This window comes from Balaenoptera physalus (genome assembly GCF_965194825.1).
Source record: "Balaenoptera physalus genome assembly, chromosome: 16".
Taxonomy (NCBI): Eukaryota; Metazoa; Chordata; class Mammalia; order Artiodactyla; family Balaenopteridae; genus Balaenoptera; species Balaenoptera physalus.
In genome coordinates, this window is record NC_138898.1 from 24,015,501 (window position 1) to 24,043,466 (window position 27,966).

General features: G+C 43.1%; 1 protein-coding gene and 2 long non-coding RNA genes across 4 annotated transcripts in view; 2 read left to right on the plus strand and 1 right to left on the minus strand.

Annotated features, from left to right (window-relative positions):
* The window catches only part of LOC309645408, a 191,169-nt gene that overhangs the window by 60,360 nt on the left and 102,843 nt on the right, over window positions 1-27,966 (plus strand). The window lies entirely within an intron of this gene.
* The window catches only part of UQCC1 (ubiquinol-cytochrome c reductase complex assembly factor 1), a 96,162-nt gene that overhangs the window by 54,607 nt on the left and 13,589 nt on the right, over window positions 1-27,966 (plus strand). The gene's annotated exons all lie outside the window — the stretch shown is intronic.
* The window catches only part of LOC309645398, a 33,953-nt gene continuing 7,244 nt past the window's right edge, over window positions 1,258-27,966 (minus strand). The window contains exon 2 of the long non-coding RNA XR_014254866.1: window positions 1,258-26,954. This is a non-coding gene — a long non-coding RNA (uncharacterized lncRNA). The remainder of the gene's footprint in view (window positions 26,955-27,966) is intronic.

Here is a 27,966-nt window from a genome sequence, read left to right on the forward strand (position 1 = left end):
GGCAGATTTCAGATGTAAATTTCACTTTCTACCTCTCCTACTAATGAAGTCAGTTTTCTTTTGCTGGGTTTGCAGCCAGGTGTGTCCAGTCTTGTTGCTAACTGGAGCGCTTTACTTAATTTTTCCATTTGTGACATTTCAACCAAACTTAAAAAACAAACATAAAAATTAGCTCAAGGCAGTGGCTCAAAGTGTTAATGGTAACCTTAGGCTGGCTAAACGACTTCCTTTCAGTTCTGCCCTGCCAGACATCTCCACCTTGTGGCTTACAATAAGCAGGTTTAAGCTTTCCAAACTGTGGAGACAAGGTAGGAGTGGGTGGGGATGGGCTTTAGTTAAGAAATGGCAAGTTTATCTCTGTCAGTGGTCCCTGGCGTGACAGTTGGCTTCAGCAGGATGTCAGGTGATTTCTTGCTCGCTGCTTTTCTGAATAAGGGTGAACCTCCTGTCAGCTCATGGTCTCCTGCTCTCTCTGTAGCAGAGCTGCTTGATGGAATGGTGCAGAGGGCCTGGAAGGAGATGGAGGAGCTGTGGGCTGAATTGGACTTCTTTGTAAAATTCTACTTTGCTTTTCAGAACTAGCGTTTTGCTTTGTAAAGTCCTCTGATCATACTCCAGACTACCTTTCCAAACTCATTTCCGCAACTCTTCTTGAACCTTAAATATGAGAAACCTCTACACATGTGTCTGGTACATAGGAAGCACTCGGTGAACATCACATTCCATCTTTGCCTCACATACTTTTCACTGCAGCCAAGCTGAATGTCTTGCGTCTTTTCTCATGTGGTACATATACCTAGATTGCCCTAACATGCCAGCCCCAATTCCTTCATGTCCCTCCAATTCAAATTGGAAGCCAATCCCAGTTTCCCCTAGCTGTAAGTACCTTACTAATTTATCTTAACCCTTCTTCTGGCTTTTACTGTTTCTATTTTGCATCAGTGTCATTCATATATTGACTGCCTTCTGGGTGAATTCCAGGGGGGGCGGGATCACATGCATCCCTCTTTGTATTCTCCAAAGTGCCAATCATTGCTCCTTGGCTGAATGTGTGCCCCGTAAATATCTGATGAAAGGAGATGGTTCTGGAAGCCCACTATAAGTGTTGGAAAAAGTAGGGTGAGGAGGTATCCTTTTTATTCTGAGGATATTTGTTTGCTCATTAGTCTTAAATATTGGAAGAAAAAGAAATGAGAAATTGTCTCCACTCTCAATTTTTCTTTTTCTTTGTCCATGATTTCTCATCTTCTAGTGGAATTATTTGATTAAAAAGAAACAATTTGTAAATAAGGTACTTTATGTTTCTAAACCAGAAAAGCTTTAAATCTATAAAAGGTAGTAGAAATAAGAATTACATGTACTTTAGTTTTTCTGGAAATTTCCTTCCAGACCTCTGTAATTCCATTCCCATCTCTTCCTTCCCCCCACAAAAATCTTCAATCAAACTCCTTTGTTTTACCATGAGGTAAAAATTTTGCTATACTTTGCATCTCTAGGTCAGAATTAAAACTCACTGCCAAAGGTATTGTTTTAAAAGGCAAGGACCACTTTAAGGGTATAGTTTTTGTGGCCAGTAATATGAATGGTGGAGTGTAAATACAGAGCAATCCCATGGGCTCAAAGCTTGTAAGAATACATGTTTGTTTTTCAATATCAATCGTTCTTTTGAGCATTTTTAAAATGTCCTAAGCTGTTGCAGTGGATACTTATTTATTAGGGGAGAGAAGACTAAATTCTTAGAAGGCAGAGCAATTCCATTTTGGAATTGGCCCATGAATTTGAGTCAGCTGAAGATGTACCTCTAATAGATGCGTTCCTTTCTCTACACAAGTTTCTTATCCTCAGGCCTTAAGAGGTAGCAAGAGTGCATGGAATGTATGCTTTAGGTGGTTTTCTAACTGACTGGATGCCTGGGTGCATACAACCAGAATGCCAGTCTGATGGCTCAGGTCATGTGACCTTCTGAGTGGCGTACTGAATTCACTCCACTTCAGGGAGTGTCCCTAAAAGAGAAGTTATAAACGTTTCTGTATTTGAAATTAAATAAAGCGTGAGACTGCTGTCTATGCACATGGTCATTTATCTCTCTCATGGCCATTTTTACGTTCAGTTATAGATTGTGAGTTTCCTGCGGTCTAATTCTTACTTGTTTGTCTTTGTATTCCTGTGGTGCCTCAGCGGAACTTTGTGTTTAGTAGGCATTCAGTAAATGTTTCTTGACTGAATAAATAAGTGAATTTCATCCACTATTTTTTTTTTTTTTTTAAAGTCTTTTTGGCGGTCAACCATATACTACCTGATCTGGCCCCAGCCATCTCTCCGACCTCATCGTCTACCTTTTTGCCCTTTGTTTCACTCCACTCTAGTGACCCTGGCTTCTTTTTTTTTTTTTTTAATTTAATTTAATTTAATTTATTTATTTATGGCTGTGTTGGGTCTTCGTTTCTATGCGAGGGCTTTCTCCAGTTGCAGCAAGTGGGGGCCACTCTTCATCGCGGTGCACGGGCCTCTCATTATCGCGGCCTCTCTCGTTGCGGAGCACAGGCTCCAGACGCGCAGGCTCAGTAATTGTGGCTCACGGGCCTAGTTGCTCCGCGGCATGTGGGATCTTCCCAGACCAGGGCTCGAACCCGCGTCCCCTGCATTGGCAGGCAGATTCTCAACCACTGCGCCACCAGGGAAGCACCATCCACTTTTTTATCTTCAGTTTACCTCCTGGAATTTCTGTAGGAGAAACAGTGACCTAATTCAATTTTACAAAGCCCTGGCTGACTCAGTGCATGACACAGTCCTGCCTTCCCCTAATACCTTCTTAAGTACTCCTCATGCTAAGTACTCCCAGTTCAGCTCATCACTGCAGAACTGTTTACCTCTCCAATGCATCACATTTCTTTTGCCTCCAATCTCTCTGGGTGCCCTGTTCCATTTGGTATCTTTTGTACCATAGTTAGAATACTGCTTAGAGCTGTGTGCATCGGGCACAGCTAAAGCCATTTTCCACACCTCTCTTTCAGGGGTCACTATTGCTACTCCTAAATAAATCTCACTCAGGAGATGGGATAAAGAGCTCCACGAACCTGTTCTTCCTGTGTTTCCTGTCTCACTGCTAAGGTCATCACCACCAGTCCAGCCCCCCAAGCTAGAATTCTTAGAATGTCCTCAGCTCTTTCCTCATCCTCTGCATCCAGTTGTCTTGTGACTTTTCTGCCCAAAATATCTCTGGATTTTATCCTCTCCTCTGTTCCATTGCTTCATGTCAGTTCCTCATCATCTGTCGTTTATTGGACATGGCCTCCTAACTAGTTCCTGGACTTTCCCCCTCTAGTGAACCTGCCACCATATAAGCTGCCAGAGGTATTCTCTCTAAATCCCACATCTGATCATATCCCTCCTCTGTCTAGAAATCTCTGAGGGACAAAATTCAGACCTCTCAGCAATGGCATAAAGAACCCTTGGTAGTTATATCGGAGAACCTTCTTGGTTGTAATACAACAACCTTTTGTTGTATTACTCTTAACACCTTAAAAAAAAAAATAAGTTTGAAGCTTTACAAAGAGAAAAATTGGGGGAGAGGCCTTCACATTCTGGCCCCAGCCCACCTTTCTAGTCTAATTTCCAGCAAACTTCTCTTACATGCAAATGTTCATGCTTGAGCGTGTGCACACACACACTCAAACACATGTTCCACTCATGCCTCGTTTTCACTGGTGCTATAATATTCCATGTTCCTTTATGCTTCTGGGCCTTCGTTCATGCAGTTCCCTCTGTCTGAAGTGGTCTTAATCCTGTCTCCTCTGCTCATGGCACTATAAGACACAGCTGGATAGTACCTCTTCCAAGGAGCTTTTCCCAGCACCTCCCAGTAATATTAGTATATTTGGCCACTCCCTTGTCTGTATTCCTCCAGCACTTTGCACAAACTTCTGAGATAGGACTTATCATGCTGTACTGTAATGACGGGTTTGTGGAGGTCACGCCCATTAGATGGGATAGGGATCCTAGGATCCCTAGTGCCTAACACAGAGTGCCTAACGTAGTCACCCCTCAGATACTTGTTGGGTGTATGTATGTGCTTCTATTATTAATGTCTGGCCAGCACTATCTCCCAAATACTGACTTAATGATCTCTTATGGCACCTGGATTCAGTTTCTCTGGCCCATCCCCCCACCCCCCCAAAAAAGTTTCGTTTTTCTCTCTCTGACCTGCCTCATGGATTCCCTGGCTCTCTCATCACTTATACTTTTAATCCACTTTATAGGATAGATGAACCTTAGAACATTAGACTGGGAGCCTCAGAGATTCTCTGGGTCTGAAGGTGCTCAGGTGTGTGTATTTTGAAAAACTTCCCCAGAAGGTTTCTTTTTTTTTTTTTTTAATTCTCAATTTTACTTTTTTATGTCGTTTTGATTTTTTTTTTTTAAAGTTTTAAATTATTTATTTATTTATTTATTTTTGGCTGTGTTGGGTCTTTGTTTCTGTGCGAGGGCTTCCTCTAATTGCGGCAAGTGGGGGCCACTCTTCATCGCGGTGCGTGGGCCTCTCACTATTGTGGCCTTTCTTGTTGCGGAGCACAGGCTCCAGGCGCGCAGGCTCAGTAGTTGTGGCTCACGGGCCCAGTTGCTCCGCGGCATGTGGGATCTTCCTGGACCAGGGCCCGAACCTGTGTCCCCTGCACCGGCAGGCAGACTCTCAACCACTGCGCCAGCAAGGAAGCCCCCCCCCCCCAAGAAGATGTCTGATGCCCATCTCAGGTTAAGGACTATAGATTTGTTCCCACCCTCTCACTTCTGTGGTGAGGAAATGGAGTCCCAGAGGAGTTAATTGATTTGCCCAAGGTCATGCAGCTAGAAAACAGCAAAATGAGGACCAAAAACTAGGGTATGCTGATTCCCAGTCCAGTGTCTGCTTTACTGTACGATGATACCTCTGGGGGTGAGGGGGAAGTGGAAATCAACTTCATGGCAGGTTCCTTCTCCCCTGTCTTGTTACCAAAGACTTCTAAAGACCAAGAGGACAGCTTTTCTTGAATCTAGAGGTGTTCCATTTCTTCAGTGCAGTCCCAAGCCTGAGGCCCCTTTATTCAGAATTTCTAACCCAATACAGCAGAAGTTTCCTACTCAACAGGACGGATAGAGATTAAGGGGAAAAAAAAAAGACAGATGAGAATGCTAACAATGTTCTGAATTTGTTTCTTTTTCCAGCATTTAGAGTCTGAATATCTCCACATCGTCTGAATTCGCCTTAGTTGATTTTACAATTATTTTTCAGAGACTCCTCAGTTATGTTTTTTTTAGGAGTAGAGGAACACCAAGACTGAACACCGTGCTTGGAGAGGCTGGGCTGGGAGACTAACAAAGGCGGTATTATACTGTGCAAAGCCAATAAATGTATTCAGGAGACACCTAGATGTGTTTCTAGAGGAGGGCATTAGGGGGACGGGTCTGGTGAAAAGGCAGAAGGGTGGGATTAAGATAAATTAAAATGGGGCCAGCACGTTGGATAAGGGGACAGCCTCTTCCTGTTCCCACCATTGCTTAAGATTTTTCATTCTGCTTCGTTCAAAAGTTAAAAGCAGTCTTTACCATATAACCTCACACCCTCCTGTCCCCCATGGGGAAAAGAACTTAGTTTAAAGGCTATTTCAGCCTGATACAGCTGTGTTTATTACTGGAGTGCTACATCTGGATGTTCCTGGAGAACCTCAGACTTAAAACTGGAAAAGAATCTTGAAATAATCTAATCCAGATATTCTCAAAGTGGTCCCCACACCAGCAGCTTCAACATCACTTAGGAACTTGCTGAATGAGAAACTCTGGCGGTGAGGCCCAGCAATCTGTATTTTAACAAACCCTCCAGTTTGAGGGCCAGTGCTCTAGTCTGATCCTGTCATTTAAATGATGGAGAAACTGGCTCTGGGAGAGCTGAGTAAGCTTACGTTAGAAACCAACCGAAGAACAGAACTCGGGTTTCCTGATGGCCAGTTCTTACTGCTCTCCCTGCTAAGAGGACATGTGAAAGTTGAGGATTTCAGCATAATACAGAAACAGAGTTCAGCAATAGTAATAGCTAACAATTATTGAGCACTTTCTCTTTGCTGTGCACTTTATAAGCACCATTTCAGTTTTATGTTTTACAACAATCTTACCTGTGAAATCCTATCCTCATTTTACAGATGGAGAAACTAAGGATCAGAAAAGGTAGTATATTAGTTTCCTATAGCTGCTGTAACAACTTACCACAAACTTGGTGGCTTAAAACAATAGAACTTTATTCTCATACTTCTGGAGGCTAGAAATCATTTTCACTAGGCTGAAATCGAGATGTTAACAGGGCCATGCTCTAGGGAAGAATCTGTTCTTTGCCCCTTTCTAGCTTTAGGTGGCTGCTGGCATTCCTTGGCTTGTGGCCACATCACTCCAATCTCTGCCTCTGTGGGCACGTTGCATTCTCCTCTTCTATCTGGGTCTAAGCACCCTCTTCCTCCCTCTTGTAAGGGTGCATGTGATTACAATTAGGGCCCACCTGGAAATCCAGGATAATCTTCCCATCTGAAGATCCTTAATCTAATCACAGCTGTAGAGTCCTTTTTTGCTACATAAAGTAACATTCACAGGTTCCAGGAATTAGGATGTAGATATCTTTTGGGAGACCATTATTTAGCCTACCCGTTAGGTAACTGAACCAGACTTACACAGTAAATATGAGAGCCTGGATTGGAACCCAAACTTGCCAGACTCTGGAGCCCATGCTCTTAATCACTACTCTGTACTGCCTGGAAAGGTCGTTGCTAAAAACTGTGGTTCTAGCATTAGCATTAAGATTTTAAAAGTGTTTACTTCTTCCCCAAACTTGCATTATATTAACTGTCATATAACTCAGAACCTTTGAGTCCTTAAGCATCTCTGGTCCTGACTCCTTCAGTTAAATTACTAGAAGGCAGAGATTGTATTTCTTTTCCATTAAAAAAAAAATGGAGATATAATTCATATACCATAAAATTCAGCATTTTGAATGTGCCTTTTTAGTAAATTCACAATGTTATGCAACCATCTCCACTATCTAATTCCAGGACATTTTCATCACCTCAGAAAGAAAGCCCATGGCCGTTAGCAGTCATTCCCCATTCCCCTTTCCCCCAGCCCTTGGTAACCACTACTCTACTTTCTGTCTCTATGGATTTACCTATTCTGGGCATTCCATATAAATGGAATCATATAATATGTGGTCTTTCGTGTCTGGTTTCTTTTACTTAGCATAATGTTTTCAAGGTTCATCCATGTTGTAGCATGTTTCAGTACTTCATTACTTTTTATGGGTAATCTATTATATGGATATACCCCATTTTATTATCCATTCATCAGTTGATTGACATTTGGGCTGTTTCCATTTTTGGCTTTTTTGAATAATGCTGCTGTGAACACTCATGTACAAGTTTTTATCTGAACATATGTTTTCAGTTCTCTTGGGTATATACCTAAGAGTGGAATTGCTGGGTCATATGGTATGCTATGTTTAGCTTTTTGAGCAACTCAGATATTGTATTTTATATCAAGTTATTTGAATTCCTAGTGTGACATCCATTGTTCATTTGTTTATAATGAAATAACATTCTCATAATTTGTAGTCTTAATCGTATTTCTCATCTTATTGCCAAAAAAATATTTATACCTGCAATTTTTGACAGCAAAAGAGAAAGGATGGTGTGGTATAATGGAAGGAGTTCTGGCCAGCCCGGCCACTCTCTGGGTGAGCTTGAATAAGTCAAATCACCTCACCTCTCTGGGGAGGGGAGCTTGATGATTTCTAAATTCTCTTCCAGACTTAACATTTGCAACTCTGTGAAAGTCTGAAAAGCTAGCCTTGTGTTAAATCCCAGAGCTTGTGTTCTATTTTTTTAGCAGTTCATCATTCTCTGTCTGATTTCTGTTCCCAGACACAAACAAGGTTTTACCCATCTATCCAACCATTTTATTGTGGTCTGCTAGCTTCCAGGTACTCTGCTAGGCACTGGAGATACAAAGATGACAAAGATATTGTCCCTGACTCCCCAGTCTGGTAGGAGAAGACAAACATATAGACAGGTAATTATAATATTAAGAGATTATGATATTTAAAAATTGCTCTGCCCAGAGGAGAAAAGCTTGGGGTAGATGACATTTGGTTTGTATCTTTTCGGATGAGTGTTTGCTAGACAGGAACATTCTGGGCAGAGGAATGGCGTGGGTAAAGGCAGTGTTCTGTGAGAGGACAAGAGCATGTTTGCCTTTGTTTGGTGGCTTTTTTCCTCTTTCTCCTGCAGTGGTGAAAACAGACTGTCCAGACTAGCTCCATTTTGAGATCCTTCTGTGTGTCCAGTATTCACAGACTCATTGACTCAAAGGTCTGCAAAATAACACATTTTGTCAAAGTCCTGGCCACCTATAGGTCTTCTTCCCTGTTTTTTAAGGGCACTTCAGACTCAGTTTCTGAGTCAGGAGATTCACCGAATGGCTAAGGAGCCTTGATCAAGATTTGGGTTTTCTCCATAGTAGCAGCTTAGTTTGGGCTCTTGAAAATGCCCTCTTGTCCCCCCTAAGGGTTTTAGTTACATAAAAATACTAGGAACGTGAAATTTTACAATATGATCAGCACAGCACAAGCTAAATTTCTAACCTTTGACTAGAAACATATATGGAAGGCTTTGTGTTTTAAACTGCCCCCTCCCCAGCCTCCTAGGCTTCATGAGAGGTCATTGTACAGCTCTTTCCATGGTCCCTGTTCTCTTCCTTTTTATTGGAGGGCAAAACTAGGGCAGAGAAATAATTTTTATTCACTTCTGAAAGGTTACAGTAATAAAGAAACTCTTGTTAACATCAGAGAACGTTGCAGCCAAAAGTTTTCACAGTCTGGCATTGTTTATTTTACATGTAATTTGGAACCTTCTGCACTCTTAAAATATTGGCACAAAAATGTTTTAACTGTTGAAGTGCTTCATTGCATGCAGTGGTAGTGTGGTGTGAGAGAGGCAGCAGGGCTCTGGAGAGCGGCTTGCCCTGTTCCTTGGAAAGAGAAATGGGGTAAGCATATGTGTATGTGTGCAGATACACATTCGTTTGTGTATATATGAGTGTCTCTGCACTGAGAATTAAGAACTTTCTCTGCCCTGATGAACTTCTATGCTTCCCTTGATTTAACAATGAGAATGGTGTAACAATCCTGCTTTCCTATTGCCATGGCTGCCAGAAAGTATAGAGCTTCCCTTATTTGGGTATTTTGGTATAATTATTCATTATCCCCTTTCTCTCACACACACTATTACTTAACACTTTTCTTTTACTTTTATCCATCAAAGGATTTTTGTTGTTGTCTTGTTAGGTCTAAATTAAGATTTGAAAACAATTGCAGAAGGATCACACGTGTTAAATGGGAAGACTGCTAGGCTGGCGACTGGGCTTCCTTAGTTCCAGGCCCAACTTTCCTTCCAGAGTTTGGAGGACCTTCTCCTTCCACCATCTCTTTCTTGTCCTGGAGCCTTAATATAGAGCTATATATTAACCTGACCCTTGCTAAGACCCAGGGATTCCCCAGGGCTGACTATGCACTCTAACCTGTCTGGTCTGGGGACAGTAGCCTGTTGCCCCATAAGCTCTTCTTCCTCCAAATCTGGCACTTTGTTCCTTAGCCTCCAAAATGGAGCCTTAGCAAACGAGGCAGAGGTTACCCCCACCAGGTGAGCTCTGCAGAGCTATCTCCAGGTCAGGCCCTTCTCTAGGGACCTCCAGCAGGGGGCTCCTTCCCTTGCAGGAGTTCCACTCCAGCTCTGAGAAAAGGATGCTCTGCTGGTATGTATACCATGACCACCATGCCCTGCTCCCACAGGCTGTAGACTTTCTGTCACAGCCAGCCAGGGGATCCCACGCCCTCTGGCCTGGATCCACTTTTCAGTGCCCACCAACAGAAGATGGAGTGCTCAGGACCTTGCAGTCTTTCTTTGCTCAGAGAGATCTCTGTTCCCTTTTGGAAGACCCTTGCCTTTGGCTTCTTGATCCGCAAGAGCAGTCCCTGTGGTGGAGGATCCAGATGAGTACATGCACATGCAGTTTCGGGCTGAGGAGACAGGCCTTTCCCCAGCAACCTAGTGAGGGCCCATGTGTCCTGCTCTTCACCTCTAAGGTATGGGTACGTTGTGCTAGACTTTCCAAAGACCGTTTTCCCAAGCAGTTACCTCCCATCACACAGGCTTTGGAGCCAAACAGACCTGGGTGCTAATCCCTGCTTTGCCATAGTGCGGCCTTGAGACCCTGGGCAAGTCTCTTTACCTCGCCTTTCTTTCTCTATAAGCCACACATAGTCTGACTTAAACAATATGATGGTAGTGAAGACTTAGCACAGTACTTGGCACATTTTAGTGCCACTTGGTAAAATAAGGCACTGTATTTGGACCTTTTCTACAGCACCTAGCATAGGCTGCCTTATTTCAAAAAGATTTGTGTACACATCTGTCATGCCCCACTGGATTCTGACTCACTGGAGGATGGAGATCATATCTTTCGTCTTTGTATCGCCCGTTTGCCTGGCATGGGTCATGTGCATAGAAGGCCCTCAGTCGATGTTAGCTGAGCCTGTTAGGATGACTTGGACAGATAGGGCAGGCATGAATGTTTTAGTTTCTCCATCTGAACCTGGGGAAATAGTAACCCCTTATTTTGGAGCCTTTGAGGACAATTTAAAACGATATGTGTGAAGTGTTTGGAGTCCTTTGAAAGGAAGGTACTGGGGAAATTAATGGTGTTTTTGCTGTTCTTAGGAAAGCCTTTGTGGTTCCCAGCGAATAAATTACTTGTAGTGAGTTTTCTAACACCTCCTACTCTGCTCTGTTCACTGAGGCTTTATTAAAACAAAAAAAACAAAAAAACCTGCTGTAATGCTTCTTTGCTCTGACTTATAAAGAGATATAATTTTGGTTTTGGACTTTTGACCCCTTTCTGCTCCTAGGAGAGAAATTTCTATCAGAATAATAAAAGGTGTAAACTCTGTGTGTTGCCCCTTTTCTGAGCCTTGGGTAGTTCAGCTGCTGGGGTTAAGAATCAATGGGCTTGTGGTTTGTACCTGGTTATGGGGCAAGTAGGAGATGATTCCCATTAAGCACTCCATGGCATTCTAAGTGTCTCCCGCACTACTTCTTTTCATCCCTGTCCTATGCCCTTTTGCTAAAATTCTTCAAATTTCACAGGAACTCTATTTTCTTTGGTATTTTGAGCACACTTGTTTATGGCTATACCTCTTCTCTTTCAAAGACAGAAGATGTTTATCATCTGCTGTGCTTTAGGTCCCCAGCTGAGTTGCCTGGCAAAGAGGATCGTTCCTCTAGAGGAAACAGGATGGGGAAGTTGAAAAACCACTCACTAGTCTTAGAGCTGGAAGAGCAGGGAATTAAAACTTGGTCCTACCGTTAATCAGCGGGTTCAGATGAAGAACCTGGACCAGGTTATTTCTAAGGGCCCCTTCCAGCTCAGACAAAAATCTGTGAGACAAGAATTTTCCAACCCTGGGGAGAATTTACAAGAGTGAACAGTAGTTTGCCACACTTCCCACTTGTTCTCCAAGCCTCTCTTGCCCGGTAGCCCTGGATGACTGGCCCTGTCCCTAATATCCTCAGCTCAAAGGCCCATGAGAGACTAGAGTGGTTTGGGGACAGATGTGGAGTTCAGACATGCTAGAGTTGTCTGGTTTGAAACAGTGGGTAGATGTGGATGTCAGAAGAATCCCACTTGGTGACGACCCCCAGGGACTGTGTAAAGGAAGTCCAGACTGCTCTGGCTGGTGGCGGGAAGCCCCAGTCAGGGCTAGCCCTAGCTGATCAGATTTGCAAAGCAGTCAGTGTTTATATTTTGTGCTGCTTCAGTGGCTGGCAATCTCCTAGAAGCTTGACAGCCACAAGGATAATCCTAATTCAACCTTTTCCAATTGAGGACACTAAATCCTGGCAAGGAAAGTGGCTTGTTCAGTGTCACATATTAGTAGCAGGGCAGAGATTAAAACTCACTGCTGGTTCATTTTGTTGCTCTTTTCATTACATCATCCTGCCACTTTTGCCATTCCCTAGAGCTACCATATACACCTTCCATTTTGTCTTCCTGTCTTACAGACCTCTTTTGGTCCTTTTAAGGTCAGTGTTCCTGTGTCTAGTGCAGTGCTTCGTACATAATAGGCCTTTATCAGATGTTAGTGAATGAGTGAGTGAACTCACAGAGTCTTTTCCTAACTCATTAGAATCAGCTCCCTATTGCTACCTTTCCTGATAAACTGACGCTAAATTGTTGATGGATGCTAATAGGATAATGTTTTAATGGTCCCTGATAACATTTGCATTTGAATGGGGGGCTTCTTGTAACTAGTGTCTTTGGAAGGAGGAGTGATTGCAGTAGCACTGGGGAGCTGTTGGGGTCAGAGAGGATCGACGATGCCCCCGACTCCATGTCCTACCACAGAGTAGGCAGCTGTCTGCTCTTTTCTCCTGTGGGTTTAACCTGGCACTGGGCACTACCAGAGGGTGACGGTTCTCCTAAGATCGGGATACCTATGTGAAAAAAAGTTCTGGAAGCCAAGATGTCAGACCCAGGATACATTAGAGCTATACATTGATTGCAGCTGCCCTGGATGTGCTGTGAGTATTTCTGGATCCATTGGTGAGACAGCTGTAACACTCCTTTTCCTGATCGTTTCCCTAAATGCTGGCTGAATGATGCTGTGGGGTTGGTTAGAGCTGAAGGGGCCTAGCTGGAAAGCAAGCACTTCTTTTTCCATGTTGATTGCCATCTATTTAGCTGATCTTTTCTGAGTGTCAGCCATATGTGCTGTATACGTGACATCTCTGATGCTCAAAGGAGCAGGAAGAACTACAAGGGGCCCTTCATTAAAACAACCACTATCAGGACTTCAGTTGTCTTACACTCAGAACAGGTCCTGACCTCTCACCTGAACTCACTGTAGGCTACTTCACTGGTCCCCCTGACTCTCGACTCTTCATCTCAGTTCCATCCTGCAAATCATTTAACAGCTTGGCTCATCTTCCTAAACACTACTCATGTCAAATACTCATCACACAGAAACCCACAACGGCTCCCTGGTGCCTGCTAGATGGGTGCCATACCCCTTAACCTGTCCTCAAGGCTCCTTGTGGTTCACCATCATTTTATTATCTTTTCTGCCTGCCCCACTTTTCTTCCAGTCTCTGCCTGTCCATAGTCTACTGTCTCCTCTTGAAATCTTCCCTAACTCATCCAGATTTACATTTGTGTGTTATTCTAGCAGTGTGATTATAAATTTCTCAAGTGCAAGAATCACGGGGCGTCCTTGAGTTAACCTCCTTAGGGCCCAGCACAGAGCAAGGCACGTTCTAAGTACACAGGAAATGCTTCTTGATTTAATTTAAGAAGTAATTTTGTTGCATTGCAAGGGACTCCAAAGGGAATGAAGCCCTTGAAGTAAATGAAGTACAGATAATCCTTTCAAAAACTGACACAGGTATTGAGACATCTGTGCTGGGTAAAGTATATTCTGAATAATATTTGTTCTTGATTAATTTTCCTCAACTATTGCCTTGACCCTTTCTCATCTGGCATGGCAGTGCAGAGCAGAGTGGTACATATGGAGGCATGGGGCTTCCCATTTTCCCTTCCTGCAGTCCCCAGATGCCCTGTACCATCATGAAGTGTTCACTCAGTGCCTGCTATGTGCTGGGGACACAGATGGGACCATGTGGCCTTGTCCTTCAGGAATTTGTAGTAAAGTTTCCATCAAACATCCCTGGTTCTGTCCTTGAGTCGTTTCCCTACCTTCACGTCAGTGCGTGCCAACTGTTAGCAGCAGCAGGCTCCCACCCTATCCCCGCATCTGTACACTAGACACAGGCACTTCCAATCTTAGGGACCTTGAATGACAGGGTTAGGGTAATAACACTAAATTACTATCTAGCACCCTATATATTTTATTTTGCTTATTGTGACCCTTCCTCCCTCCCTAGAATGTAAGCTCTAGGAGTTCAGGAATTCTCTCTCGTTTATTGCTGTAGCCTCAACTCCCAGAGCAGTGCTTGGTGCATGGTTAGCACGCATATGCATTTGTTGAATGATGAAGGCATTACTGAATTCTTTTTTTCCTCGAGGTCCAGCAGCATTATTAATTTGTATGGCGCTGTTAAGGATTGTTTTCACTCATTTATTTATTCAAGGAACATTTTGGTCTCTCACCACGTGCTAATCCCTAAATGCTGCTGGTAGAGCGTATGCCATAGAGAAATGATCTTACAGGGTTTACAATCTAGTCTTTGCCAAGAAGAGAAATGAAGTTGAATCTTTCATAGATTAAGTTCCAAACTAAATAGATGAACAAGTAAGATAGAGTTCACCTGGTTTTTGTTTCATTTTGTTTTGTTTTAGCTGCAGACTTCCTGGAGAAGCTGGCCCAGAGCAGGGTTGAGAGTGGTGGCAGGATGGCACAGGGAACTAGGCAGCCCCCAGGTGCTGAAGGGAGGGACGGAGACTGCCAGGCCCCCGTCTCAGGTGAAGGAGTGGGTCAGGTTTCTCACCTCCCTTCCAAGGCAGTGTCACGGTGTTTGAGAGCACGTGGGCACTGAAGCCAGACTGTTTGGGCTCAGGTCCCACCCCAGCTGTGTGACCCTGGGCAAAGTCTTAATCTCTGTGCCTCAGTTTTCTGTCTGTAAAATAGGGATAGCTATGTTACCTACCTCACCTTACAGTTTTGTGGAGAATAAATGAGCTATCATGTGTGAGACTCTCTGAATAGTACCTGGGACTGAGATAGGTGTTTGCTGTGTAAACTTCACTACTTATTGTTAAGCATTTTTATCTCATGTGATAATGTAAAAAGAAAAAAGGCAATTTTGCATAGTTTGAATGGAAAAACTGAGACTCAGAGATTTGTCTTCTAGAGTCACAAGATGGGGAAGTGGAGCTGCTTGGGCCCAGAATTTGCTTAGGTTTCAGAATATTTCTTAGGCTGGAGTGGGACTTGAATACAGATCACTAGAGAGAGCATCTCTTTAACAGATACAGCGTTCCAGCAGCAGTTTTCTTTTTCCTTTATAAAATGCTTACCCTTTGGGCTTCCCTGGTGGTGCAGTGGTTAAGAATCCGCCTGCCGGGCTTCCCTGGTGGCGCAGTGGTTGAGAATCTGCCTGCCAATGCAGGGGACACGGGTTCGAGCCCTGGCCTGGGAAGATCCCACATGCCGCGGAGCAACTGGGCCCGTGAGCCACAACTACTGAGCCTGCGCATCTGGAGCCTGTGCTCCGCAACAAGAGAGGCCGCGACAGTGAGAGGCCCGCGCACCGCGATGAAGAGTGGCCCCCGCTTGCCGCAACTAGAGGAAGCCCTCGCACAGAAACGAAGACCCAACACAGCCAAAAATAAATAAATAATAAATAAATAAATAAATAAATAAATCCTTTAAAAAAAAAAAAAAAAAAAGAATCCGCCTGCCAATACAAGGGACACGGGTTCGAGCCCTGATCCGGGAAGAACCCACATGCCACGGAGCAACTAAGCCTGTGCGCCACAACTACTGAGCCTGCACTCTAGAGCCCACGAGCCACAACTACTGAATCTCGTGTGCCTAGAGCCCGTGCTCTGCAACAAGAGAAGCCACCGCAATGAGAAGCCCGTGCACTGCAATGAAGAGTAGCCCCTGCTCGCTGCAACTAGAGAAAGCCTATGCGCAGCAGTGAAGACCCAATACAGCCAAAAATAAATAAATAAATTTATGTTTTTTAAAAAATGCTTACCCTTTTAAGAACATTGTACAGAAAAAAGAGGACAAAAAAGGATTACCCTATAGAGATGGGGTCACTCTCAGAGCTCATAAGGCCAAGTGTCCATTCCGTTTTCAGGGGGTATTCGGACGCTACTCCTTGCTTGCCTCACCTTTGGCTTCCTCATTACTTGAGCAGGAATGATCATATCACTCCTACCCAGAATCCAGGCTCAGCCATTCCCAGGATGCTTCTACAAGATTCTATAAGCTATCAGCTGAATGGCAATTCTGTTTGAGTCATAAAAGAATGTTGGACCAGGAGTCAGAATGCCTTGTTTCTGTAAACATCTAGAGCATTTATGAGCTGAGTGATAATTAGGCGAGTCATCTGACCTTTCTGAGCCTTTGTTTCCTCATCTCTACAGCAGGGAACAGCTTCTTTCTCAGATTACCACAGGGTCAGTATTTTGGAAATTGTATGGTGCTGAACAGTAAGCAGTAAGGAAACAACAGTAAAAGACAAGCATTCTGTGATCCATTCAGAACAATGGAAATATCCACTTTATTGTTTGGGGCTATAGATTTTGGTCTGACCTCCTCTGCCCAGCTGGAGTCACCAGTTAACATGTGTGATTAAGTTAATTAGCGTTTCCCATCTCTTTTGCTCCCCATTCCTGCAGAGAAGGAGAATTCAGGTCTGTTTGATAAAAGGGCTCCCAATCTCAAGACCGGGAAGGGGCTAGATTTTGCATCGTCTGAGAAAATGTTGCTGCCCAGGTAACATGATGTCTGTCTGAAATTCACTGAGTGGGAAAGGACTCTGGCTGGGGCCTGTGAGCTCAGTGTTGCCTCTAGATCCTCTAGGTTGTTTAGATCCTCAGCACCCAGGACAAGTGACAGTGCCCAGGCTCTGTTCGCAAAGAACTCTCAAACTTGTTAATTATCCATTTTCAACTGTTTGGTTATATGTCTGTGCATCTGAGATAGCCAGCATTGATGGGGAGCAAGCATCCTCTAGTTCTCCACTGTCCGCAGTCTGCCTAAATTTAATAGAAAATCATTAAAAAAGCAAAGTTGTGCCTGCAGCTTTTCTGCACTTATAAATACAGTCATGAGGTCCAGGGTGCATTTGGGAGCCTGCGAGTGTCTCTGGAAACCTAGGTGTGTCAGCATCTTCTTGATGACAGAAATCAGACCTCATGGCTGCAGGTAGAATGCAGAGGACCCAGAGGAATGACAGCCACTGACACGTGGTGAACAAATTACTAGGAAAGGGGCTCAGGCTCCTAGGCCCTGGTGTGCTATACTGCTGCTCTGCTGGAGACGCCCGCAGGCTCAAGCTAAATACACATCTTGCTCATATTACATCTTGTCCAAGTAAGATTTTCCATTACCACAACATAGGAGACATTGAGGGCACCGTGACTGCTAAAACCCTACAAGACTGGTTGTCTACGCTTAGCGCTGCCAGGGTCAGAAAGTCATCAGCTTATGATTGCGTATAACTGTTGCATTCTCTTTTTCAGCTGGCATTCAGTGAAGTCTGATTAGGTGCGAGTCATGGCCTCACCTTCTGCTCCACATTCACTTCATAATCAAATCCTGTTGATCTTGCTGGACTTTTTCCTCTTTATTCCTTTTGCCACTTACATTAATTCAGTTTCTTACCAACTCTCATCTGAGCCATTGCAGCAGCCTCCTCTGGGATTCCTGCCTCCGATCCTTCCCCCAGCTTTATGGTTTGTACTTGCCGGGTTACTTTTCTTTTCTTATTTTTCCCATTTTATTTATTTATTTATTTATTTATTTATTTACTTACTTACTTACTTACTTACTTACTTACTGCGCTGGGTCTTCATTGCTGTGCACGGGCTTTCTCTAGCTGCGGCGAGCAGGGGCTACTCTTTGTTACGGTGCGCAGACTTCTCATCTCAGTGGCTTCTCTTGTTGTGGAGCACAGGCCCTAGGCATGTGGGCTTCAGTAGTTGCAGCACACGGGCTCAGTAGTTGCAGACGCGGGCTCAGTAGTTGCAGTGCTTGGGCTCTAGAGCACGCGGGCTTCAGTAGTTGCGGTGCATGGGCTCAGTAGTTGCGGCTCGCAGGCTCCAGAACACAGGCTCAGTAGTTGTGGCGCACGGGCTTAGTTGCTCCGCGGCACGTGGGATCCTCCCGGACCAGGAATTGAACCTGTGTCCCCTGCATTGGCAGGCAGATTCTTAACCACTGGACCACCAGGGAAGTCCCGGGTTACTTTTCAAAAACAAATCTATCCAATAGCACAGGGAACTATATTCAATATCTTATAATAATATATAATGGAAAAGAATCTGAAAAAGAATATATATATTGTTAATTATCCATATATATATATTCAGTAATAATATATATTACTGAATCACTTTTGCTGTACACCTGAAACTAACACAGCTTCGTAAATCAACTATACTTCAGTGAAATAACAGTAACAACAAATCTATCTGTGCAGCTTCCCTGTGCTAAGAACTCTTCTTTGTCTTTCCTTCATGTGGCATTCAGGGCCATTTACAGTCAAACGTAAACTGCCTTTCCAGCTCTACCTTCTGCTTCGTCCCATCATGAGCTCTTTGTTACAGATTTTCCTCTGAGGATGCTGTAGTTGTTCCCCTCTCTGTGGCTTTACGCATACTATTCTTTCTGTCTAAAAAGTACAAATCCCTGTCATCCTTTAATACCCAATATAATAAATGTTACCTCATCTCTGAAGCCTTTGAGCCCCCAGACTCACCACTGCCATTTTTTACATACAGTATGTTGTTACAATCATTTGTATGTCATTTCATATGAGATTACAAACTTCTTGAGAACAGGTTCTGTGTTTTATTCATCTTTTATGCCCAGCATGTACCACAATGCCTAGAATATGGTAGGCACTCAATATATACTTATCAAATGCACGCAAGGCAATGTAGAATTCTGCACCCAGACAGCTTATGGTCTAGCAAGGAACGTAAATGACTTCATGACACTACTGCTCAAAATCGAGAAGTATCATGAGAGGCTTTAATATATACATACACATGGTTAAGTCGCAGACTGAAATACTTGTGTGGGAAGAACCATTTGTAATTGGAATTATCTTTTATTGTGGTGAAATATATGTAACATAATATTTATCATTTTAGCCATTGTAAGTATACAGTTCAGTGGCATTAGATACAGTCACAATGTTGTGTAACCATCATCACTGTCTATCATAGGATTGTTTTTTTTTTTTTGGCCGCACCCCGTGGCATTTGGGATCTTAGTTCCCCAACCAGGGATCGAACCTGCACTCCCTGCATTGGAAGTGTGGAGTTTTAACCACTGGACCGCCAGGGAAGTCCCACCACTGTCTGTCTATCTCCCAAATTTCTTCATCATTCCCAGTAAAAACTTTATACCCATTAAATAACTCCCCCATTTCCACTCCCCCCAGACCCTGGTAACCTCTATTCTACTTTCTGTCTCTATGAATTTGCCTATCTTAGGTACCTACTATAGGAGGAATGGTACAATATTTGTCCTTCTGTGTCTGACTTATTTCATTAGGCATAATGTTTTCAAGGTTCATCCATGTTGTAGCATATATCAAAATTTCATTCCTTTTTATGGCTGAATAATATTCCATTGTATGTATATACCACATTTTGTTTATCCATTCATCTGTTGATAAACACTTTGTTTCCATCTTTTGGCTAGTGTAAATAATGCTGATAGGAACATTCAAATGTCTGTTCCAATCTCAGCTTTCAATTCTTTTGGATATATACTTAGGAGTAGAATTACTGGGTTATAGGGTAGTTCTATGTTTAACTTTTTGAGAAATCACCAAACTGTTTTCCCTAGCGGTTGTACCATTTTACATTCCCACCAGCAGTGTATGAAGGTTCCAGTTTTTCTACATCCTCATCAGTGCTTTTTATTTTTCTTTTTTCTTCTTTTTAAAATTGTAGCCATCCTAGTAGATGTGAATGGAATTATCCTTTGCTTATGCTTCAGATAATTGTCTTGCTAATTGGTTCTAATTTGCTTATTGGCCATTGGTGACCATTAATAAGTTAGACTGTTTTCACTTTCCAAATCTTGTATTTAACGATAGAAAACCAAATCCTGATCAAAACTTTCATGCATTGGCACTTGTTTGCAGGGCATTAAGTCCTTTCTTAAACTTGGAAATATAAGCAGAAAAGCACTTCTTAGTTTCCTAATTATTCTTCCATAGTACTTGTTATAGAGCAGGCAGGGATCAAAGGTCTGTTAATGTTTGATCTGTTCACATCAGAGAGTTAGTTGGCTATTATCTTGTTAGAGTGACTAATGAGAGAGGAAGACTCAGTTGCCCACTTTGTGTTTTCTTACCCTGGCAATCATGAAGTTCCTTCTCTTTTCAGTCATAAAGTCTCCTTTTTACTTGAAACTGCTTGTGTATGTATTTTGGGTTCTTTGTTTGTTTGTTTTTTAATTTTTATTTTTTTTTGGCTGCACCGTGCAGCTTGTGGGATCTTAGTTCCCTGACCAGGGACTGAACCTAGGCCCTCCGCAGTGAGAGTGTGGAGTCCTAACCACTGGACCACCAGGGAATTCCCTTGCGTATGTATTTTGCCTCCAAATCTAGAACTCTATTAGATGGTAGTAGTGGAACTAGAAGTGGTCTTGAAACTTTTTTCAGTGGAAGAGATTGCTTTGAGAGAGGTGTGGAGTTTCAGAGGCCATGTGAAAACAGACTAAAAGGACAGGAGTTGAACCTCTTCTGGCTAGAGCAGAGTTGTGTTTGAAAACCATGAAAACAGTAGCAACATGTATACAGGGTTGCTCAACCCCTTCCCAAATCCTTGTATTCAGGGAGCTTTCTTAAAATTTGTTAAAAGTACGTGGGCATCAATAATACAAGAGGTAATTATGACAGGAAATATTATATCGATTCATTCTACAGACATGTGCTGAGCAGTGTGCCATCTTTGCCCTCAAGGAGCTCACGCTCTAATGCAGTGGGGGGGGGAGGGGGAAACCTGTAAACAGATTATTAAAATAATACAGTGCATCTTCCTGGTGGAAATATTAAAAACCATGTGAAGGAAAAAGCAGTAAGCTTTGGGGAGCTTGAAAGACTTCACAGAAAATGGAGTGATTCCTTTTCTATAAAATGACAATAACACCCCCTTTTTAGGATTATTGTGAAAATTAAAGAGATAACACATATAAAGTTTTTAATATAGTTTCTGGCACATGGTAGGCATTCAACAAATGTTAATTGTTAGCTAATGTTATTATTATGGAGAGGTTTTATTGAGTTGATGAATGACAGTATATCCATTGATTGCAAGCAACAGAGTCTGCAGCTAATTTAAGCAAACAAAGGAGTTCATTGGGGGCTAACTAAAGCTCACAGAATGGAAAGGAGAGTTTAACAGCAGGCCTCAGGAAGGAAAGATTCAAGGAAGCTCAGGGATCCTAGTATTAGTAATAGGAATTTAGTAATCTCTTTGGGATGATCCAATTTTAGCTGTCTTTTATCTTTGGATGTTTCTACTCAGAAACGAGTCTCATTAGATTAGCTTGGACTCTGGGCCCCTCTCTGTGATGAGGGGACATGGTTCTAGGATCAGCAGGCTACTAACTCACATGGAGTTGGAGAGGAGTAGGAAGGCTCTAAGGAAGGGATGCTGAGAGAGTGAGTGATTTTCACCTTAGACAGTATCAGAATACTTCCAAGATCTACTGATCCATTGAGGCTGATGATGTAAGCAACCAGGCCAACCCATGGAACGGCCTCTGGGTGTTTCTGTTGGCCATAGAATCGACTGTCCTGGCTTGTAACCAGTGCCAACCCAATGTGATCATTCCAATCTGACATTCTTCATTGAAATTCCTCTGGTTTCTTCATGTTTATTCTTAAGTACTGTAGCTAAAACAAAGACTCTTGACTATTACAATAATAGAGGAAGGAAAACTTTCTGAGCTTTGTATATTGCATTTCTTTTGATGTATTCAATTATGATTACCTTTTCACATTTCTCATTTATCAGCTCATGATCAGGGATTTGCTCTAGGTCTTAATTACGACCACGTAGTCAGACCCTTCCTTCATCCTGTTACTTATTTATTTATTTTGGCCTAGACATGCTACTGTGCATCTGACCTTGTTGAATCTCATCTCAGTTTCTAGGATGATTTTTCAACACTTCAGGGTCATTTCCATTTTACTTTTGTTTTCCAGCGTACTGAAATTAGCAATTTTTGCTTATGTGATTCTCCATTTCTGGTATGACTCATCAGAAGCAGAAAGGTGTGACAGTGTAGAGAAGACACTAGATTGAGGTGCCAGCTGTCTGAGATAAAAATTCCAACACTGCTAGCACACAAGCAGGGTGTGACTTTGGGGCAAGTTACTCAACATTTTTGAGCTTCTGTTTCCTTGTTTATAGAATTGGGACAACAGCGCATGAGACTTGTCCTGTGGGATGCAATCAAAAACTTCGGAAATCAGAGTAGATTAGAGCTATCTCCCTCTTAGCTGTATGTCTTGGCATGGAAGAAAATGAACTTGGCGTGATAGTTTGATCTTCCCAGGACCTTAATATACCTCATCAGCTTCTTTTCAAGGTGATTACGGGCTTACTGATATGTTTGAATGCCTTGTTAAGAGGGTAAATGACTGTAATTTCCAAGGACAGCCATCTCTTGCTTTGCTGTTTTCCAAGCCTGAGGAAAAGGCTCCTGTGCTTTGTAACCATTTAGAAATTAAGGTTGAGAAAGTTACAACCACATACCTTGTTTTTCAGGACCTTATCAAGCTATGCAGATCTCGAATATTCAGATCCCAAGCAATAAAACTGGAACTTTCAAAACACATAAATAAATAAATAATAAGGAAAAGTATTTTTAAAGTCCTTTCAATGTAGCAAACCTCTTTGGTGCATTAAAAGTTTGAAGTGATTTATTAAAATGAGATGTAAAGATTATCTCATGCCTTGTTTAGGTTGGCTTCTCATCACAGCTGGAACATGCTATACTCATATGTTCACATCATTTTCTAAAAAAAGGAAAAGAAATTGTCCATCTTTTCATATTTTATTATTTTTCCTTTTCTTTCTTCTTGGTGTTAACACAGTTTTCTCTGGACCTACCAAATGCACACGCACACACATACAGAGTTTTATTTGTTGTATTTTGTGATCATTGCTGAAGGATCCTCAGTAGGTCTTTTAGTCGTAATGCGAGTGAGTTACATGCACACATGTGTATTTGGTCTCTCCATGTGCCCTTCTCTCTTTCTATCTACTTTCACCCGTTTCTGTGTATTTCATATAATGTTGCACAGTGAGCTCATTTCTAACATTAAATTTAAATAGACTGGCTGATGTTCAGTGCACACTAGTTTATTGCCATGCATGCAGTGACTGTAGCCCATGGTGCTGACATTGCAAAGTGTTGCTGATGTCATTACTAACCCCTAGAAAGACAACTAAAACCTGACCTGCCATCTTTTGTGCTGCGTTGTAGCCCTATGGTGAATTTGATATATTCCTTAGGCTTCAGTCAGCAACTCTAGGCACGCTTTATCATTCACTCATTGCAACAAATCCTTATTAGCCTGCTACTGTTAGCAGCTTTGCCTCAGTAGCCTTAAAGTTTATTCTTATCTTCATTCTCATCAGTTCTTGTGTTACCCATACCAACCTTCTTCCATTCTTCCCTCCTACACCATAATTATACTTTGTTCCCTCCAGTTTACTCAGGAGTGGGGCTTAGCTTATGCTAGAAATGTATGACGTATTAGTAATAGGCCACTGATCACTCATCTCGTAGCCCATCTCTAGCTACCATTGTGATCGGGAATATCTGCGTTGTGTTTACCCAAGACCATAGTAGCATTCGCCCAGCCTCTACAGGTAACCTGAGGTATAGGGCATATGAAAGGGCAGCCACATTATTTATGGTGTTTGTTCCAACATAGATAAGCAATGGAATTGAACTGCTCTGTATTCTAATCTTGACCCACTATTTCCTAGCTGTATAACCTTAACCTTCCCAAACACCAGTTTCCTCTTCTCTAAAGTGGGGACAGTAATAGCACCTATTTCAGAGAGTCACTGGGAAGGATTAAGTGAGCTCATATGTATAAAGCTCTTAGCGTAGTTCTTGGCACATGGTAAACAGTGAATTACGGGAACTGTTTCTGAGACACTTTTGTAGACTGGGGAGAGAGGAGGCTTTTCAGAAGATATAATTTGTAAGTTATGTCTTAGAGGATAAGAAGGAGTTAGCATCCCAGTGGATAAAGAAGGGAGAAGGATTCCTGGCAGCAGTGTGCTTGAGAGCTATAAGAGAGCATGACATGTTTGTGGAAATTGCACATAGTTTACTCTGACTGAGGGTGAGATAAAAGTGGGGAGGTGGGAGGAGGTGAGGCAGGAAAGACGACCAAGAACAGATCATGAAAAACCTTACAGAGCTCACAGAGGAGTTTAAACTTGATCCTCCGTCAGGCCCTCCGTCCACATAATCTGGTTCCTCTGTTAAGCAGTCACATAAATGTCTTTAAGAGCAGCAACAGGGAAAAGGGGAAAGAGGGCAGCAAATTGGCCTCAAATGAACTGGCATCTCTTTAAAGCAAATACTCCTCCTTGAGAATACTACATTAATTAAACATGTGCCTTGCAAGATTCATTATTGCTTTACTTGTGTTCCCCGTTGGTTGTCTCATTCATTAATCTGCTGATTAGTAACCCTGAACTCTTGTATGCCCCCCTCCCTGACCATTTTTGCATTCCCTTTTTAATATACTGTGCTGTTCCCCCTGGGATGTAAACTCCAGGACCTGTCCCTGGCCTGCTCATGTTTGTTTTCTTTGCCCCTTGTGCCTGCCTCTGCTATAACATCTGTAGTATGTGTTAAGTAATCCTTAAGGTAACATTTTTATTATGTAATAAAAAGTGCATGGCAAATATATTATAACTTGTGGACTTTGTTTAAAAATGAACGGATAATTTATTGAGTGTGCCACATGAGCCTTGCTCACCTCCCCATTTCGGCCGAGACTTGCTGCTCGTTTAGCCTCGCCTCCTATTGAGTGCTCCCACCCTGTGACATGCTAGGAAAGCAGACCCATGGTTGGCTAGAAATGACATCATAGTTTATGTACTCAATAAAAATTTAATTAAGTCATTACAGGAATTGCAGTCATCATTTAACCCTCTGATTTCTTCTGTTTAGTTTATTATTAAACATTCAGTAATACCAGTCACCAAATCCTGATGGCTTATAAATATCTGCATGAATTTTAATAGCTTAAATAAATGGGAAAATATGAGTAACTGATATAAAAGGAAACTTTTCCTTGTGGTGGTGCTACATGTATGGGTTTTGTTTTGTTTTTAATAGAGTTTATTTATTTATTTATTTATGGCTGCGTTGGGTCTTTGTTGCTGTGCATGGGCTTTCTCTAGTTGCGGCGAGTGGGGGCTACTCTTTGTTGCGGTGCAAGGGCTTCTCATTGCGATGGCTTCTCTTGTTGCGGAGCACAGGCTCTAGGCGCGCAGGCTTCAGTAGTTGTGGCTCGCGGGCTCTAGAGCGCAGGCTCAGAAGTTGTGGCGCACGGGCTTAGTTGCTCTGTGGCATGTGGGATCTTCCTGGACCAGGGCTCGAACCCGTGTGCCCTGCGTTGGCAGGCGGACTCTTAACCACTGCGCCACCAGGGAAAGCCCTTATGTATGGGTTTTTTTGTTGTTGTTTTGATTTTTGGTTTTTTAAAAAAATTTATTTATTTATATTTTTGGCTGTGTTGGGTCTTCGTTTCTGTGCAAGGGCTTTCTCTAGTTGCGGCAAGCGGAGGCCACTCTTCATCGCGGTGCGCGGGCCTCTCACTGTCGCAGCCTCTCTTGTTGCGGAGCACAAGCTCCAGACGCGCAGGCTCAGTAGTTGTGGCTCACGGGCCCAGCTGCTCCACGGCATGTGGGATCTTCCCAGACCAGGGCTCGAACCCGTGTCCCCTGCATTGGCAGGCAGGTTCTCCACCACTGCGCCACCAGGGAAGCCCTATGTATGGGTTTTTAATAAAAAGCAAAGCATTATGGAAAGGATAAGCGCTTAATAAGAGAACAACCCAGTGCTAACTGGGGAGAGTTTCTCATCCGTTTGTCCATCTGTGTATCCATGGGCAGGGTGCTCCATATGGAATTATCTGGCAGTGAGGACGCAGAACCTGCGCACCAGCAAACAAACGCTTAAGTGAGGGGGTAAGATCACAACAGAGGTTCACCGGGGGAATATCCAGCTCCCCTTGGCTGCTGGGCTGGCTAGAAGGGCCCTTCAGGGCGAGTCCAGTAGTTCAGGAAGCTGCTCTCGCTTACCCTCACCTGTTGCCTGCAGATCATGTGTCTGCACTGATGGAGCTCCCACCCTCTTCCAGGAAGGGCCCTTTTCATGATCTAATCCAGCCTGGGTGATGATATCTGAAAACCATTTCTAGCTGTGGCAGCTTGCCATCTCTCAGCTAGAGGTGAGGGGGAGAGGCAGCTTACAGGTCACTGAAGTTAGAATATAGGACCAGGAGGCAGAGGATCCTTGCTAATAAGGAATTCTACTCCTGCTCTCCATTCTTTCTGGGCAATAGCCAGCCAGAATGCAGGTGCATCCCAAGAGGAGAAAGTATGTTTGTATGTAAATGAGCCTTGTTGGAAAGCCGGAATTGAAATTTGCAGATTAATGTGTTGGTGATCTTTGGAAATGCCCTGCAGATGGTGAAATAGGGAAAGCATTCATCCAGAAACCAGGTTCTTGTGACCTGGAGAACAAGTCCCTTCCCCTTTTGGGTCTCAGTTTACCATTTCCTCAAAGGGATGAGCTAGGTGATCTCTGAGGGCCCTTCCAGCTCTAAAGCTTACTGGCTTGTATAAGCCAGCTCTGCTGAGCAGGTTCAGTGAATGCTTTCCTCTGAGAGATGCTGCCTTTGTGCTTGACTTCTCTGACATTGTCCTTTTGTGGCTCTGGTTCTTCTTGCACAGTTAGGAGAACGACTGGTATGGGAGTAGGGAGAGCCCCAAGGTGGGCATCGACAGATCTGGATTGTAGTCCCACCCTCTCATTACAGAAGGAATTAACTCTGGCTCTGGCTTGTTCCTTGACTCTTCTTGTACCTTAGCCCATTCTGAAAGATGGTGCAGTAAGAAGTTTGGCAGTTCTGAACTTGCAGAAACATGGAAGGTAGTCAGCAGTAAAAAAAGGAAACAAACAAAAGGATATCATTGGATAGAACACACTATGTGTGGTACTCGGGCCTTGTGAGGATTCAGTCATCAGCACGCCAGGCTTCAGCCCCGCTCTGCCCAGGCCCTGGCCTAGGTGTCAGGGCTGCTGAGAGTCATCAGACAGAGTTTCTTATGACCTTTGAGCGGCTCACAAACTAGTGGGAGAGACAGGTACAAAAGCAACTCTAAACTGTGTTGTGTGCCCAGGAGAAGTGTGGACAGAAAGCTCTGGGAACACAGAGGATGGATGGCTGTTTTGGCCTAGGGTGAAGGTGGGGTGGGAAAGGTCATGGATTACACAAGCAGCTGCATCCAATCTCACATTTTCCAGTCTTGAGCTTCACAGTTCTCTTTCGCTTTTTGAAAATTGTCCATGACTATAAAGTATTGGAGCTGGTTTTAGTTTTATATAAACAAACCAGAAGGTATTACTCATAATTCCTTGCATTTGCAGAGCACTTTGCAGCTTACCAAGGCTTTCAGTGTACATTGTGGAGTGAATGAATGAATGAGTGAATGAAGTACATGCTAATTCATTTGCTCTACAAACCAGCCCTCTGTATAGGGCATTTAAAAGACAAGGACATAGACTCAGAGTGGTTACTTGACTTGCCCAAGATCACGTCCTATGTATACAGCAGAATTATGACTTGAACCCAGTTTTCTGACTAAATCCAGATCCTTTCACTACTCCTTTCTGCCCTCCTTCAGAGACCAGTTATGAACCACAGGATGAAATCATTCAGTATTTGATTTATGATCCAAAGTAAAATTATCTTCCTGCAGGCAGGAACCTGACGGAATGTCAGGCACATGGACTTTGGATTCAGACTGACCTGGAGGATTTATCACTAATTTGCTGTGGGATCTAGAGCAAGTCACTTCACCTGTCTGAGTCTCAGTTTTCTGTGTCTTTAAAAGCATGACTATAGCATATCTGCCTCT